This window comes from Panthera pardus, unplaced genomic scaffold (assembly GCF_024362965.1).
Source record: "Panthera pardus isolate Hobbes unplaced genomic scaffold, ASM2436296v1 HiC_scaffold_13, whole genome shotgun sequence".
NCBI classification, from domain to species: domain Eukaryota; kingdom Metazoa; phylum Chordata; class Mammalia; order Carnivora; family Felidae; genus Panthera; species Panthera pardus.
Genome location: NW_026526688.1, coordinates 185,894,738 through 185,901,034, shown reverse-complemented (window position 1 = coordinate 185,901,034; position 6,297 = coordinate 185,894,738). Strand labels below are relative to the sequence as shown.

At 39.1% G+C, this 6,297-nt stretch overlaps 1 long non-coding RNA gene across 1 annotated transcript; it reads right to left on the bottom strand.

The window, feature by feature from the left end:
- Window positions 1–314: 314 nt before the first annotated feature.
- On the bottom strand, window positions 315–4,484 carry LOC109269601 (uncharacterized). The gene is made up of 4 exons (XR_002081163.2): window positions 4,314–4,484; window positions 4,142–4,209; window positions 2,337–2,446; window positions 315–494 (listed from the first exon to the last, which is right to left on the bottom strand). It is a non-coding gene; the product is annotated as an uncharacterized LOC109269601 (long non-coding RNA).
- Between the last annotated feature and the right edge of the window lie 1,813 nt (window positions 4,485–6,297).

Genomic DNA, 6,297 nt, shown 5'->3' with positions numbered 1-6,297 from the left:
TATAACCTCCAGACCAAGTGTATGTTATCTTGGATGGGAAAGCTGAAATTTCAAAACTACAAACTAAATAGAAGAAAATTATTCCAAAATGCACAGCAACTTTTAAACCTCTCAGACTCAAAAAGCTCTAAGGGCATGGTATCGGCCAGGATTCTCGAGAGAAACAAACAGGACCAATCTATATATTGTGTATTATTTTAAAAAATATACATGATTTATTCTATACAATAAATACATGATTTATTCATATATATAATCATATACATGATATATAAATCATATATCTGTATAATTTATTTTAAGAAATTGGCTCACATAATTGGGTGGCAAGTCTGAAATTGGTAGGGCAGGCTGGCAGGCTAGAAACGCAGGTGGGATTTGAAGTAGAATTCCTTCTTGTCTGAGAAACTTGTTTTTGCTCTCTTGCCTTCAATGGACTGGATGAGGCCCACTCATATTATGGCTTTTCCCTCTGTTGTAGATGTTACTCACATCTGCAAAACATCTCCACAGCAACCTTAAATGAGCGTTTGACCGGACAACTGACCGCTGTAATCTAGTCAAGGTGACACATAAAATGTAACCATCACAGGCATCAACTCTCTTTGTCACTACTTAATGCTGTGAACTTCATCAAACAGTATTTACTAAATTCGCATATACAAAACTCAATAGGGTCTGTTCAATAAAAAAGGATCATCTAACTTTTTCATATTATGGCTTAAACCAAAAGTTACTTGGATTTGAAACACATCGCACTTCTTTTTGCCGATGTCAATTATCTTGCTGAAAGGGCATTTCTTATGTTTTGTAACCCAGGTGTTGGCAAATGATGGCCCACTGCTAACTGTGACCCACTGCCTGTTTCTGCATGGCCATGAGCTAAGAAGGGTTTTATACTTTTAGATGGCTACATTATGAATAGTTATGGAAGGAATCGTACACCCCAAAATGGTTAAAACAATAAACTTCATGTTATTTGTTATTAAGACATACACAAAAGCTACGTAGGAACCTACATAATATCCAGAATGCTGTCTCTTGACCCTCAAACTCTAAAATATGTGACATCTGACTCTAAAAATGTTGCTGTGCTTGCTATAAACCAAATACTTTCTCATTGAGGGAATAGGCTAACCCCCACCTGGTTAGATGGACATCACAGTAACACATTTCTTTGATCCATCTCACAATTTCATAATTCCTCAAGAAGCATTGAAAATACTAGCTTTGTTTGCATCTTACTTCAAATCCTATCTTTATAAATAGACTTTAAGGAAAATATCAGGAGCTCTGGTATTTAATGGAAGAAGTCCTTGCTTAAAGCTAGAAAAGGAAATAAGGCAGCAGACTCCCAAGGCCCACCATGGTCTGGCCCTTTGATTTCCCCTTCAGCCTCACCTCCTGTGACTCCTCTACTCCTAACTTTAGTCCAGCTACATGGACCTTTCCTTTGTTTTTCTTTTCTTTTCTTTTTTTTTTTTTTAATGCGTGTTTATTTTTAGAGAGACAGAGAGGAAAAGAGAGATCCCAAGCAGGCTCTGCACGGACAGCCCTGATGTGGGCTCAATCCCATGAACCATGAGATCATGACCTGAGCCAAAATGAAGAGTCGGATGCTTAACCAACTGAGCCACCCAGGCACCCCTTCTCTGTTTCTTGATTATTTCCACCTTGTTCCTACCTCAACTATTCCCTCACCCTGGGGCGCAATCCTCAAAGAGCCTCACATGGCTGCCTTCTCGTTGTCACCTCAAACGGGACATACTGAGGCAGACTATCCGGGCTCATCCTCCTGACCCACCCCGGTAGCCATTTCTCCATCTTACTATGCTATTTTAATTTGTACATAGTACTGTCTCGAATTATTTGTGAATTCATTTATCATCTTTCATCAGTAGATGCTGGCTCTAAGTGAGCAGGGATCTTGCTTGTCTTGTCCATGGCTGTACCCCATTATCTAGACTATTCCATGGCCATGGAAAGTATTCAGTTAATATCTGTGAGATAAGCTAGTGGGAAGGCAGAACACAAGCCAAACTGGATTAATGTGTTATTGTCCCTAGAGATTAGTATTCCAATTAAGTCACCATTGGGTTCAGAGTGGATTAGAAAGTATTTAATCTGACTGTTCATTCATTTAAGTAAAGGAATTGAGGACCCAACTCAGGCAAAGTTCTAGATGCTGCAGACATAACAGTAAAGAGGAAAGACAAGATCCCCACACTCAGGAATGTCACAAAATGATACATCAGGAACAGAGAAGTGTGGGATGCCATACTCCAGTGGTATTATAAAATATACTTCATATAGTTGACTGGGTATGTTTTTCTTACCTCAAATACTTTCTCAAACTGCTTTGAATCCTATTTTCTAGCATTAATACATCTGAGCATTCACAATGCCGCCATGCATATGTATGGCTTTGACACTGGATCAATGTTACCTGTAAGGAATTATTATAAAGATTTAAGCTAAAAGGTAAAGAAAAGACAGAAAAATATATTTTTTTTGCACCGCTTCCCAATTGTGGTTTTGAAAATCTCAGATGACCTCCCAAGCCCAGGTTCCCTGTCCCAAGAGGAAAGGCCAACAGCAAAGCCTGGCAAATAATCCAGTGATAGATTCAGAGCAAGAACAGAAGACAGAAGTAGGGACACTGGTTCTGTATGTGGAGCTTCTCTGGTTTGCTTCACGGAGAATATTGTATGTGTAATTCGATCGGCATGAGATTATTAAATAGCAAAACAACAACAACAACAACATGAAGTTCTACCTGATAAATCTTTCTTTCTGATTCTGCCAATATCGGTATGACTGCTCCATGACCTTGTTTCTTGGGATGCACGCTTCTAAATACACACACATGCACATGCACAAATTAAAGGGGGATGTAAGGGCTTTTCTCTAGTTTACTTCCTGGCAAATTTAGTAAAAAAGAAGAAAATTGCATTCCAATCAGCCTTTAACACAAAACTGAGAAAAGTTTTGTCTTCCTTTCATATATATATATATATATATATATATATATATATACACTTTTTTTTTCCTACTGAGTGAAAGTGACAGATGGGTAGACATAACTACCACAGAACTAAAAATCAGGAAACCTGGTTGGACTGTATCTCAAATCATCTTCAACCTTAAAGAAGATTGATTGAAGAACTTTATTCTCAGTTTCCTCATCTATAAAATGAATGCGCCCTATTATATCTTCTCTAATCTGCTCATTCCCAGTTCTAGGCTCTACCATAAAATTCAGTTTGTAAAAATAAACAGAGCCCTGCCTCATTATAATAAGCATAGCCAATTTAAAGCAAGGATGATCCAGAATTTTTTGGAATTTCAGGACTGACACTGTATACATATGTCAAAACATATAAAATTGCACACTTTAAACGTGTTCTGCCTGTTGTATGTTAACTATACCTTAATAAAGCTCTGATTAAAAAAAAAGAATGACACTTCAGCTCATTATCTAAAAAGAATTAAATTAGCAGCATTTTGGAGGGAAAAACAAGAAAGACATATTTTTACGTGGGTATTATTTTAAACTGCTGGTTAGATAAGTAAGAAAATGTGTCCCTTAGCAGCCACTCCTGCTGCATTGACTAGCCTTGTCTACACAAAGAAAATGCCTTGAGCCAACGCTCCTACTAGTTGAATTCTGTTGACCTGTTTTTTCTAAACCACCTCTTCAATTCAGCAGATAGTTATAGCATCGTTTTCAAAATAACCAGTTGTTTGTTCTCCCTCTGCCAGTCCCCCAGCCGGGTAGGAGCCTGGGTGCAGCGACTCTGTTAGGAGCCAACGAGTGGAAGAAGGCAGGTCTGTTCACCTGCCAAGAAAGGCCTGGAATAAGTGCACCGCTTAGCTGTATTGCTGCAAAGCAAAGACAACTCGCTAAGGAGAAAACAATTCAGTCAAACTGAGACAAAACATAATTTTCTCTGAACGCCACTGTATTTTGATAGACTGCATTCAATGAAACCAATTAACAGAGGGTCAGGGTGGCTTTGGGAATAATGAGGAGAAGAGAAGTCTATGGGATGGAGAGCAAGCACAAGAAGAAGAGGAAAACAAAAGAGGAAGGGGGAGATTGTAGCTTGCAGCTTCAGGATCAAAAGCTATGCTTTCTTACCCTTTAATTTCTTTTTTTTTTAAATCCCTTCTAGAATTCCCAGGCAAAATGTATGCCAACGCGCAACTCTGCGAACACAGAAGAGAAAATAGGGAAGTGAGGCAGCTACGTGGAGGCTGAAAACAGCCTTCACCGAGCATCAAAGAAAGTAAAGCAAATTCTTTTTCTTTACCTTGAATTATTCAGAAAATTGTCTCTCAACGCTTCGCTTCTCGTTGTGTTGTAAACAGCGCTAAAGCCAAGTGCAGGGTGGGTCCAGCTCTTTGTAATTCTCTTAGGTGACTGCCCAACTCAGGCAAAAAATCTGAATGACACACATTTTTCTGCAAAGGTGTAGACCTCGTCCTGGAGAGCTCTGTGAAAGAGAAGCTGTAAGAATGGGGTAGTGTCTGCTAAGAGCACGGAAATAATTTCGGACATTTGCCCATGTCTTTCCTGAGTCGCGAGGGATGTTTTCAATCAGCTTCTGCTTTCGTTAACACTTAGACACTGTTCCCTCATAAACACTGAAATGACATCCTAAATGGCACGTCTGTGTAGTATAACCAGGTCCCATTTTTGGTTTTGTTTTCTGCATCCCACATCAACAGCAGGAAAGGGGAAAGATTGGCCTGGGCATTGCCAAAGCAATGGAGAAATGCCTTTAGTTATTATTACCACAGTAAATGAAGAAACGGCAGACCAGATGGGTGTACATTATCTATCCAACTAAAAAAGTGTCTTGTTAACAGAGATAAATGGTCTGAAATGGCAGAACATTTTCTTGCAATTTTAAAAAATAATAGCGGCAATATTTCAGAGGATAATTCTGCAATTTTTTCAAGGTTTCTGCTAAAAACCACATTTGATATTGATAGATACATTCTTAAAGTGTTCATTGACACATTCATAAATATGTGAACTTGAAAGGGGATTTTTTTTTTAAATCCCAACTATAATAATCTCTCTTGGAAGCTTGAAGACATGATAGGATCCAGTAGGGCTGAACATATTTCATTCATTCCTGAATCAGCATTACCAAAACAAAATAGAGGTTAGAGGACATACACTGAGGAATGCGAAGGTATGAACAGTCAGACAGATCCAGGCCGCTCTGGTTCTTGTCTACATGACCTTGAACGGTAAATAATGTCATGCAAACTCAGTTTTCACATCCCTAATGTGTATATAAAATCTAGCAGAGAGAATTCTTTAAATATCCTGTAAATATCTTGTCTGGTACAAGCAGGGTGCCATCTAAATGTTAACTTCCCAATGAGCAATCTTTGTACAACGTACTGGTTCTTTTCCTCTCCTTGTAGAAAAGCCTTCTCTTTCTCATGCAACTAGAATGTTTTGTTTTCTTTCCATGTTATGGGTGCACAGCTTCACTTCAGGAAGAAAAGGAAACAAGATCTTTGGTAAAAATTTATAGTAAATACTATCCCCCTTCTATAGTCCTTGGCCTGGTTAAATCTAGGCTATAGTTAAACCTGAAATCTATAATGAATATGAAAACATCACCCTCATTTGCATTCAGCCATATCTGTAGGCAACAACAACCAAAAAGGTTATTTACTAGAAGAAAAATACAATTAAGTTCTGAGATATTTTATTTTATTTGGAAAGCCTCCTTTCTCCGGGAACATAACAATGACTTATGATTTATAAAGTGCTACACTTTAGAGGCGGTCAAAATGCTTTTCTTGGAATTGTGATACTACCTTGCATTTTTAATCTCAGTAACACCTAGCTAGAACATCAAAACCGCCTTCAGAGGTGCTCTGGGCCTTTCTGTTTGTGTTACCTCAACTGCCCTTGTAGCTACCCAGGAGCCTTGGATGGTTTTTATATTTCCATTTAGCGCTGGGTTAGTTGGTGTGTTTCATTCCTGGGAGTGCTGAAGAATACAAGTGTCTTGTAAGGTGGTCAGTCCCAGGAGAAGCTACCACACTTTCAGGTGGCCCCCAGGAATAAAAGAGAAGATGCAGGGGTCTCCCTCGGAACTTGCAGCCAGGTTTGCAAGGTTTGCTGTGGTCAGCACGGTCCCCAGAGGTGGCCCACGTCACTTGGAGATTCAAGTCAGAGCACCAAATGATGACGTGTCAAGTCAAATGACTCTTGAAAAGGGTGAAGGCAGCGTGGGAGAGACTCGGAGACTATCTTCGCTACGGTGG